The 12,154-nt window shown below is 37.1% G+C and overlaps 1 long non-coding RNA gene across 2 annotated transcripts; it reads left to right on the top strand.

Moving 5' to 3' along the window:
• The first annotated feature begins 1,608 nt into the window (after nt 1-1,608).
• On the top strand, nt 1,609-11,490 carry LOC145479045 (uncharacterized). 2 transcript variants are annotated; one of them, XR_014048371.1, is made up of 3 exons: nt 1,609-1,893; nt 4,387-4,532; nt 4,942-11,490. It is a non-coding gene; the product is annotated as an uncharacterized LOC145479045 (long non-coding RNA). The 2 variants fall into 2 exon arrangements; XR_014048370.1 differs by lacking the exon at nt 4,387-4,532.
• Nucleotides 11,491-12,154: the final 664 nt, after the last annotated feature.

Raw genomic sequence — 12,154 nt, 5'->3', positions numbered from 1 at the left:
ACCTTTCTTTTCTCTTACCACGAATATTTTGCCCGCCTTATACGATAGCTATAGCTTCATCCGCGTGGCGAACTTTCGCTTCTTCACTCATTGGTGTATTTTCATTCGTTCTTCGCTGTTTTCGCTTTTTCGAACTGGTCCATGGTTTTAACGTGGTCTATGTCTACTTATAACTTAATAGAGTTACACCTAACACCAAAAATGCTGGGTAGTCAGAACAACAATGCTGATCAACTGAGTAGTCAATTCGTGACATCCATACAGGTAATTCCCGCGAAAATCGTCTCGGTTGATTGCATACGCACGATAGAGCTGTCAATCAAGAGGTAAACTTTTACTTCCGGTGAAAACGTAAAACCGCCATTTTTCCGCCAATATTTAGCCTTTTTCAAAACTTTTTTTCTGAAATTAGAGATTATTCTTCGACCACTACTTCGACCCAAAAATCCAAATTTGAAGAAAATTGCCAACCCGAAGGTATACTGTAACCTTAATTAATGTAATTTCTGTAAATACTGTTTAGGTTATAATTTTTGTAAATAGTGCAAAACAATAAAAATCTAAATCTAATCTTGTTAGCGCGAGATGACAAAACGCCATTACAACCAGGTTGGAGAGTTTTAGCAGTGCGATAGAGTTCTTCGTTCTTACAGCTTTCTTCAATTCCGGGTTAGCCGTGAGAGGAACTCTCGCGCGTTTTGCCCTCGCGTGCTAACAAACTCAAGTTATTATTATTTGTAAAAATGCCTGATATAATGGCTGACTACCTAACTACCTATAAATCTCCTGCCAGGCTTTTCTAAGCAAGAGGGTAAGAGTAGGGGGTTGTTTCCTCCTCCTACCTCCTACCTCCGGGTGTTTTCTCCTCCTACCCCGCGAGTAAGAAAGGCCTGATACTTAGGCTATGCCAGAAGGTACGAGGAGGGAGGTTCGAACCAGTCACAACAGACTTCAACTAAAATATCAATCCCCGAAGACATGAATGAAAGTGAATCAAAATATCCCGGGGGAGGGGTTCTCCCTTAAGCATGAACATTTATCGTCGAATCATAATCTGTCCCAGGCATTGACTGCCGGCTTGCCTGCGAAGTTAAGCAGGCAAGCCAGCGGTTGTCGGCGATCAAAATATTTTATGTGAACATCATCTGCCGACCAGAACAAAAGCTGACGTAATTAGCTCGAGCAGGAGGTCGTGAGTACAGACCGAAGGCAGTGAGGTCTGTGCACACGACCGAGGTCAAGATTCTCCCATGCTGACCGACTAAGCTCGGTTAATAAGATGTTTATTATATGTATGGCAAGCGAGATACATGTAAATTTAATTCGTTTAATGTAACTGGTTTGTACCAGCTGACATTTTGCTTGCGAACGACAATGAGCTGATTTTAATTCTGCCAAAGTCTGCTCATCCTCTTTACTTTTCTTTTTTCATCAGGCTTTTTGGCACTTTCATAAATAAACATTGTGAGAAGAAAAAAGTCAATACTTTTTAGTTTGCAACTTTTTCACCGCAAAGCATTACCGGTCTAGATGGGAAAATCTAGACAGCTAGCGCTTTCAATATTGATTTCAGGCAATCAAATTCGTGAATTTGGTAGTTTACAGTCCTCGTAACTCGCGCGGGTAACGCGCGAGATGAGTGAACGCTCCCAGCATTCTTTGCAACAATAGTCCGTCCATGTTGTTGAACCGCGAAAGGGGGCTGGAAAAAGGGAGGCTAAACTAAAAGGATAATTTGTTCTTATTCACTGTGTATTTAGTACCTTTCCTTGTAATGCTTTCATGCTTTGTTCGCATGGAGGACTTTCTCCTTATCAGTGTACCTGTTGTGTATTCAGGGAAGAACTTCGCCTGGAGCTGGAGAGTTGGCGAGCGATTGAACTCGGATTGCAGGTAAGCTTTTTGGACAAACAAAATATATTTGATTTATTTACATGGTTAACTGTAGTATTATGTATTATTTCCCCTTTTGATCGCGTTTCAGCTTGCTTCTAAGTTAGCTTCGTTCTGCATGAAACATCATCATGTATGTCGCCCCCCCGGCCCCCCGCCATATGTGTATTTTCGTGAGTGTTGCTCCCCTCCCCCCACCAGCGGTAACTTCAGTATTCTCGCGAGTGTTGCCCCCCCCCCCACGCAAACACACACATACAGCAGACAAGATCAAAAAAATAGAATGGCTATATCTGCCTTAGAAGGTGAATAATTTTATCTCAGATGAATTATTTGTATTTGTTTAATCGTAACGAGATATTTTAGAGTAATTTATCTGGAATGAGACAAAACATGGCAATTAAGCTTATGTGTAAACTGCCATATGTTTTGGAAATTAATTTGATTGAAATGGTTTTACTTGTAATGTACTTATTGCGTTCGACGAAGTGGAACGCAAACCTAATTTTGACCTGTGGCTTTTCGGAGTTGGTCTCCCTGTGCACGGTTCTAGCCCGAAAAAAAAGACATTCCTGTAAGGACACCAAAATGGCCACCCCGCTTGACTTTTGCAGGGGCATGTCACGGCCAGTAAACTGGTACCGTTTAACACTAAGACATGTGATAAGACATGTGGCGAACATGTGAGTATGTGAGCAGGCCATGTGAGCTCATCTTTCCAATGGATCTTTTTTTGACTTCTTTCCATTCAGTCGCCGTATGCCTTGCTATTGTGCTCTCAGCGTTAGATTTTGGCGAATTTAAACGCTTCGATGGCAGCGTTTATTGAAATTTGAGGGAATTGTCCTTGTTTATTAACACGACTTAGCTTTGAGATGATAACCGGGGGAACAGCTACATTTTGATTGCATTTGTTGATTAGTTCCGGTCGCGACAGATAGCTCAGTCTTTGTCCGCTCGAAATTTTATTGTTTGGAATCAGTGGAAAAGTACTCTGAAGGCAAGATCCATAAGACTACTTTATTAATCAGGGGAAATACTCGAATTAGTCGCACGAAGTTTGTTTACAATAAATGACCAAGCGAAACGAGCACGCGACTACAAATGCTAGCTTAAAATAATATACGTAATTTAAATATTCTATGAAACGTGAGAAACTACAGAAACTGGCCACGTCACGCAACATATCAACAAATCGTGACCTGTTCACTAGCATTGACTTTGACACTATGCATATCTGACTGTTGATTGAAAGTCAGCTAGTGAAATCATTTATTTATGATATATATATATTAAAGTGAGAGCGTCGAACGCACTCTCATAATCTCTGATTACTACTAGTTTGTATCAGTTAATTTGAAACCACCACGTCCCCTCCCGATGCATACAGGGGAGGGGGTACTCCCAGAAAAATTAGGTGGGGGCACTTTCGAAAACCCTCACCCTATTTAAGAGCAAAATCGATTTTTTTTTTTTGCAAGGAGTTTTCCTACCCTATTAATGCCCTTACCAAAATTCTGATACCCTATTTAAGTACTGACCCTTAAATCAATACCCTAGCTGTTTCAGACCTGGCAACATTTAAGAGCCACTGCTTGTAAATATGGAGAATCCAATGACAGGCCGTAAAATTCGGATTTTCTTTTATTGTGTCAAAAAGACCCTTCTGGTGAAGTATTTTCAGAAATATACTTTCAAAGTTCCAGCGACTTCACATTTTTGTGAAATCTGGGAAAGTTCGAAATACTGCTTAATCAACCAAGATGGCTGATGAAATTTATGCAAAATTGCACATTTTCAACAGGCCAGTACAGAAAGAAGGGAACTTGAATGGATTTCATATTCACACAGTTTGTAATTTACACTTTGATCAATCCTCTGAGCTAAAAGTCATCTTGAACTAAATATGTTTTGTCTAGTTCTTGGCCGTTTGAGAAATACAACTATTGCAATTCAATTTACATGTAAAACTTCAACTGATTTTAGAGGGTCCTAACTCTTCTAGTACATGAATCTCTCAACAAATAAAATGCTCTAAAGGATGAGCTATGCTATAGGTATACCATATTTAAATGGCTAGTTTGGCCCGTGAAAATTAAGCATGCTAGACGAAAAACTATAAAGGGTATTTTGACCAATTGTGCCTTTTTTGGACGAGCGAGCAAGAACTTCGATTTCGCTGTCATCTTTATGAACATAATTCGACATGGAAATCACATTATTCTATTCTATTCCTATCTTGGCAATTGTTTGTGTTCATTTCACTAGCAATGCAGAAATATTCAAAACGATTGTTGACAGGTACAACTTATATCTATTTCAAGTTTTGATTCCTGTTGTTTGCATATCTCGTTTCTAGAACAAAACTAAGATTATACGCACATCACCAGCCACTATTCCTGCTTGACATGATTGGACAGTAAATCTCTCGCGAAAAGTAGATCTACACAGTCTCTTGGATGCTAATTTGTCTATCCATCACTCAAATTTTAGGGCATATTTACTTGATCATGGATGCTGACTTGTATTCCATTCATGAAGAAATGCTCACTCTGGTTGAACTGCATAGAACACAGAAGAAATGTAGCGTGAAGAGCAACAAAATTAAAAGATAAAGCAATTTGAATTTTTTGCTTCAAGTAAGCTTATTTGAAAGTACAAAATATTTAAGTCACAGGTTTCAAATTTAAGATACGAGCACTGCCAGAATTTCAATGTGTACATAAAAATACAATACAGAAACAGGCTACCTTAGGCTTACCTTGGACTCTTGACCCTACCCCATTAATACGGTCAACCCGTTAACACCGCCAAATTTTCATGGCCCTTTGGTGACCGTATTAATGGGGTTCCACTGTAGGTTGCTGGTATCCATTTATAATCCTTGGTGAAGTAAGTTACTGTTTGAGTAAAGTGCTGTGTTCAAGTTCATAACTCAAGGACTTTGGGAAGGCTTCTTTATCTGGGGACCATTTCACCTGGTGTTATGCCACTACACCATAAACATTTGTACAGTATCTAAATTTTTCTATTTCTCCCTTTGAACAGCTGAAGACAAAATACCTGAGGACAAGACGGGAGGAGGACATTATCCACAAGCTTATTCTAGAATGATGATGATTTTTTTTTTTTTTGCAATCCAGGACCGGGTAAACACTTGTGTTCTTATGCAATGATCAAATCAAAACTTAACGTGGTTCTTTCAGGGGAATCCCCCAAAAGCATCCCAAGTCATCAAATTCTACAGCAGAAAAAGTATTAAAATACACTTTTTTCATTTTTTAATTAATACACTATTATTATAGGATCCAAAATAGTCACGGATATTTTCATTTTTCAAAATCAGGGAAAGTTCAGGGAACAAATGGATAAAATGGGAAGGTTCCCTTTTGTACTGTACCTCTGAAAAAAACAAAAACTAAACCAAACTACTGAACTAACTCCATTCAAATTAAAACCTATAGTACAACACACTTTCAATAAGTGACCACCAAACTAACTAAGAACAGACACTGCTCAACTTATACCAACAACTACTCGCCCCTACAGTAGTCACTATGGTATTTCTTGACCTCAAGAGAACTCACATGATGTTCTTCAACCAGCCTCAACACAAACTTCACAAAAGTAAACCAGTTGAATCAGACCATAACTGATCAGCTACTGATTATTACCTTTTCATAATGGCTTGACAGGTTCTCAAAGCGTCGCTGCTTTCACACTAGACAAACTAGTTAATGATGCTTTTCCACTTTTTTCCTTTGTGATTGGCAACTTGACAGTTGTTCCTTTGGGCACCTCAGAATTGGACATAGTGAACTCCTTAATCCCCCTCCCACACCCCCACACCCCACTCTCTAACCTTGTCTTGATTCACTATTATTTCCCAGGGTTCCCCAGGTTAAGAATTAGTTTTGAGTTGATCATTGCATTCCTTGATGTAAACCAAGTTCTGCTTTTAATTTGGAAATACCACAGACATGTAAATAGTTTAAAATGCTTTCATTGGCTCAGTAAGTAAATTAGTTTTAAAGTGGATAACATTTCATTTGGTTATATTTTATGTTTTTACTGTATTTCCTCCTTTAAACCCCTGTTGGACTTCCTGATTTTTGCCCATACATGTATGTACAAAGGCGAAGCTCTTTGGAAGAAGGGCTTAATAGTAATATCAAATATCAAAACTGCAAATTGTAGGTTGAAAAGGAGATTTGAAAAGACTTCCTCATTAGAATGGAGATTCAATATAATCAATACTTCCAATTTAAAGTTCTGGGATTGTACAAAACAATCAGATGTATAAATGTATAAATGTAACGTTGACACCACCAGGAAATTCTGTCCTTTTTGACCTCAACTGGAAGGGCTTAGAAATTTATGGCTGAAATAGTGCTGAGCTGCCGGTTCACTGCTACACTGTAATACGTGTATGACCACCCATCATATGGATCAAAACAGGCAGAAGAAAGAGATTGGGGCTAATTAAAAGGGATACTGGATAGAAGGAGTTGAAAGGAAATTCTGACTAAAATTCATCATTTAACACCCCCTCCTCCTTCCTTCTCCCCTTCCAAAAACATCACACAAACTGCAGTTTTTCATCATTGTTGAAAAATTGTACTGGACTAGGGTTTGGGTTGGTGTCCTTATTCAGATGGGCCTGAGGATCAGTGGAAGAGATTGTTCTGTGATAACATGAGAAATACGTGTACATGTACCCTTGATTGGTTTCACATTCTGGACAACACCTTGCCATTTAGATCATTAGAATCAAAAATAGATTGGCATAGGAGTAATTAGGGGGAGGGGAGAAGCATACTAGAACATGGCAATCTTGCCAGTTCACAGGTACATATAACAAAGTACACCTGAGATTTCTTATAGCTGAAGGGTTGCAGATAAACTTTAAGGCAGGTTGTCAAGAAGGAATACCATGGATTTATCAATAAATCCTTGACACAGAGATGGAGAGAATATTTTTTGGGGGGGAGCATGGGGGGGCTGGAGGGTATAATTCTGCTTTTACCCCTGATAGGGTTACTGAACAACAAGTAAAAATAAATGGGCAGGTTGGACTCTTTACAGAGGGAAGGGGCCAATTGAGGAAATACAGTGATTTTTCAGGAGGGTGAGAACATTTCTGAATGTAGATGACTTATCATTTCATTCATTCTTGTTCTACATGTGTATGTGTATTTTAAAATATTTCTGCAGTCCAACTGTAAAGAAAATTTTTTTCCAAAAATTTCCTTTCTAGCTAGTAAAAAATGAAACTCGGCATCAGAAATCAAGGGATTTTTTTCAACTTAAAAAAGTCACTCCACAAAGCCTACTTTTTTTGTCTTTGCCTATTGCAAGTAAACATTCAAGCTTTTCTTGCCACTGAAGTTTCAGCCTCTGAAGTGTCTAATATCTTGAAAAAATTTGTCTTGAAAGAAACAACTTCAGAGGCCACCATCTTGAAACTGTGCTTAGCAGCCAGGCCGTGTTTATGTGACATCATTCCATCCAACTTGAAATTGGCAAAAAGGAGAAAAACCTGCAACTGACTTGCATCAATTTTTTTTTTCCAAAAAATTATCTCCTTTATGTACTTCAATGCTATCATTTCTGAGTCTGGAGCACATTTGTCGCAAAATAATATGGCTCAAGAGCAGCCATAACCTAGAGTTATAGTTAAAAGACTTCCTGGAAGCCATTTGGACAAAATCTCTTGGACGGAATGACGCAACAGAAATGCAGCCTGGCTGCTGAGTACTGTTCAAAATGGCAGCAACAATGTCAAATTTTGAGCTTCCTTGTAGACAAATTTCATAAGGAAAACCTGCACTTTAGAGGCTGAAACTTCAGTGAGTGGCTAAATCTAGTGCAAGGTTTTTATTACCGTTGACAAAAAATATATGTTTATTTACCTGTTTTGGAGTGGCCGTCTCCTTTAACCGTTTCAAAACAACAAACAACAAGAGACTTCATTTTGTAGTCCAATGAATTTTTATTGACATGCTGAACAAAAACTCTGCTGTTGTGGCCACAGTGTCTTGATAAATTAACTGCTAAGAAAGTGAATATAATTTGGCAAATTGATAATTGAGTAACTGCTAAATTGAAGACTCCTTATCAAAACATGTTAAGGACTGATTGAGTTTAGCAGTGGTTGTTACAGTTGACAACTAGAATATAATTATTGAGTAACTAATATCATTACTCTCTGAAAAGTTGTCTTAGAATTCAGTGGCTTGCCTTTAATTTTTTTTGAAGAATTCTTTGGATATGTTTATTCACATTATTATTCACATTCTTCTCTGAGGTGTTATCCACTTTCATCAATTTTATTTAGAATGCATGTTATTGTTTGCGATGTCTGTTAGTTTTCTTTTGACCTCTGTTTGGCTATGCATGTCTGTGGTATTTGTAGTTACTGTACAGTGGCCCATTGGTACAAATATGACTTCACCCTTCAATTTTGTATCTTAACACTTATCCCTTCAGCATGAGTTTGAAAACAATACATTTTGCAAGTTACCCAAATCTGCAAAATACTTGGAAATATGACGACTGGCAATGAAAAAGTTTGAAATATTTTTCTTTGTTCAATCTGTTAATCGCCAGTTAAGTGCAATGTGCAAGTGTTAAAGTGAAGTGTTGATGAAGTAAAAAAAGGCAATAATAGTAACTGTACTTTGGTATTCAAAAGTTCTACAGGGTAGGGGGACGAGTGTTTTCAAGTTCCAAAATGTCAATTGTGTATCACATCAATCAAAGAGATTTAGTTTCGATTTCTACTGAATTTCAGTTACTTTGACAATAAGGTTTCATCAAAACGAATCACTGATCAGTAGGAAATGAAAATGGTGATTCCACTTTGCTGTTCGGTGGTCTTATTGCTGGTTTCTTTATGGAGTTCAAAAACGTTGCGAGTTTTCAAATAATAATAATTTTGATGTCTGCCAAACCCTCATTACTTTGACTGTGCAGATTTATTACAATGCATTATTGATGAATTTAGAAATCAAAATTGGGATTTCACTCTGTAACTCAGATATTTTATTTCTTTTTAAAACTAAACTCTCATAACTTCGTTTGAACTTTTGCTGAAGTGATAAGTACAAAACAGATGTGAATAACCTGTTCTATTTATTAATCCCTTTGAAACTGGGCTATGAAGTCTTGGTTGTTTTATGATCCAGAACTCGCGGAAAATCCATGAAAATAATTACACTCCATTTGGGTTGTTTTTTAAAGTGAAGTCACTTGACAAAACAATATGGGCCATTGTAAAGTCAGTGATGTGAAGGCACAAGAAAATCGCTGCTCAAATGCAATGTATGTTATAAAGCTCTCAGAACCACAAAGACGCACTACTTGAAGATATAGCTGTCGTTACATTTCGATACAACATAATCTCGAAGTCATATTTACAGATTCTCTTGAAATATTGCAAAATTCTTTATTGTAAATTAACACTTACAGAGAAAAAATTTAAGAAGGCACTTAATTTTCTTGAGGATTTAGCCATCACTAAACTTGGATACAATTTAATTCGTAATTCATGTTAAAATATTTTCTTGAAATACTCGAAAGTTCTTAAAATTATTTGAAAATTTGCAATTACAAAGAAAGTTAAAAACATGCGTTTAATTTCCTTGAGCATGTAGCCGTCTCCAAAGTTGGATACTATTTTAATCTTTAATTCATATTTTACAAAACTAATTGTCTTGAAATATTGCAAAATTCTTAAAATTATTTGGAAATTTGCTATCAAAATTTACAGTTGTTTTAAATTATCCAGTCGTTCTTTTTTTTAATACCGTTTATAGTGCGTCTTTGTGTTTACTACCTCATTTCGTTGCTGTATTTGTGAGACACAAAATGTGCTTAGTTGCTCAGTTTGGAAAATGTCTTTTTTCGGCAACAACGCTTTTGGCGTCAACATTGGGCAAAAAAGTCATTGTCGCGTCCCGTACGTTTTTACATAATTAGAATTTTCTTTTACATGCTGAAATTTGATCGCAGATTTTCAAGGAGCTACAGTCAGTTACAGGTTCATATCTGGAAAATTCGAGGGGATTTTCAATCGCCCGTGCTTCAGCCTAATTGGAGTTTACAATGTTACACATTTTTACGCCTGTGAATCGTCTAGATTTCTGTAGCCAAATTATAGCGTGACATGCAAAGACTTGCGTCACGCTTACATTGAAACGTTCTTTGACAGTTACGCAAAGTGTGAATAGGGAAGGGCAAACTTATTTTAAAGTCGACTTCTTGAGCAACTTAGTACAGTTTGCAACTCGCAAATACTACAGCGAAAACGCGATAGAAGTGTAATGAGAGTTTTATGGCGGACATTTTTTTAAGTAGTGGTTTTCTTAAATGCAGAACTTGGTTTGTGGTCCTCTTATTCAGTGTAATCTCTTATGCAACTAATCTCTTAATGTTTTCGATGGCGGCGTGACAAGTGCGTTGTATGAAACATTGGGTCGTTTATCATACCGTGTAACGGACAGAATTTATGCCAAACAGTTGCTACAGCGGTTGGAGAAAGTTAGAACTTAGTTTTACTTTCTGTAACCGTTGAAGCGACTTGTTTTGTAAACGTTTTCTCCGTTGCGCGTTGTGTTACACGGTTCAATGTTTCATTAACTTGTCACGCCGTTTTCGGGAAGATTGCGGGACAAGTTGCGTGACAGATTACACTGTATATCATGACTAAGTCATGGACACAAGTGTTTACCTGGTTAGTTACGATGGATTGCTGGTAAAAATGACAACACACAAAACTGTCTCTTTATCCCTTTATTTGCGTTTTTATTGTGTAAAAAAAATAATAAAAAAAAAAATCCAGCCGATCTTGTCCCTGCTTGTCAGGTTGTTTTCACTCTGCCCTGAGTTGAAGTGTTTCTTCTGTTCCTCATTAATATTCCAACTTTAAAATCCTGGTTTGTTTATTTGCTCCGCCATCTTTGATGTCGACACTTGACCACTTTAATGATATGGCCGTTTGCTCTCAAGTGGAGATGGCATAATGAGGGAGGTGAGAGTTTGCTCCCCATGCCTCCTCGGTTTCACTCAACTACGTCATAATGCCACACCATTTGAATTGGAATTTTTATTAGCTTTGAGAGCCGTAAGTAATGCACGAAAAAATTAATGCCAAAATAGTAAAATTTAAGACGCGTGTTCCAAGCACTGTATCTAGAAATTTTCGTTGGAGGGACAAGGAAAACAGGAGCGCTAAAGAACAAGTCATGTTTAGTAATTTCCATGGATGCCAAGAAAAGAATCCAACGCAAAAAATCATTGATCTGACTTGCCGACCAAACCTCCTGCCGACTGTCCTCTCACAGACTTCACCAAAAGAACACAAGTCACTTGAAACTCTACGTCCAAGCTGATACAAGTTTTGGAATTTTCGCTTATGTTTAAATAAGATCAAAGTTAAAGCGATGAAAGATCAGTAATTTGTTTTCAGGTTTAAGCGTATTTTGCTAAAGTAAATAAATACTAATGCGAAAGCAAACGGGCGATTTTCGTCCGTTTACATCACCTAGAATTGCGTTAACTTTGTTTTAATATTTAATTTCAGTTATTTAAAATCGATCGAGTCTAATTTGTACAAAAAAATCCAAATATTTTTTGAAAGAATCGTAATTTAAATATTCATAGTAAATCTTATTAAATATTCACAGTTAAAATCGTCTTAAAGAAAGGCAAACACGGTGGAATTTTGAAATTTATTTGTGCTTTTGTTATTGTTGATCTTGGCTTTGAATAACATTAATCAACGAAGAATCCTCGGAAAAAGGGCAGTTAGTCGGATGAGTCGACGTAAACCGAGCGGCAAAATCGACCCGACGAAAGGTTTTACCGCTCGGTTTACTTCGTCTCGTCACGATTAAATGCCGCTGCATCCCCGAGGATAACAACGAAGTTGAGCAAGTATTAGAAAAAGAAAAAAAAAGGCGAGAAACTTTTCCTAGGTTTAGTTTGTTTAAAACGTAAATATGAACAATTGGCCTACGAAATTAAAAAAAACGAAATATATGCTTGGTTTGAGAAGCTGAATTTATAGTTTTGGAATGCAATAATGATAATTCGCTTACAGTTATGTAATTAGTCAAAAAATAAATTTTCCTCGGTAAATCTCAGGTTTTGGAGGTCAAAATGAGAAATTGGCTAAAGTTAAGTGAAAAAAAAAAAAAAATTAAATACCAACTTCCAGATTAAGTTAGTTAAAGAATAAACCCTAGACGTACAAAATCCA

The sequence above is a fragment of the Orbicella franksi genome, chromosome 1 (assembly GCF_964199315.1).
Source record: "Orbicella franksi chromosome 1, jaOrbFran1.1, whole genome shotgun sequence".
NCBI classification, from domain to species: Eukaryota; Metazoa; Cnidaria; class Anthozoa; order Scleractinia; family Merulinidae; genus Orbicella; species Orbicella franksi.
This window is presented reverse-complemented; position numbering and strand designations above follow the sequence as displayed.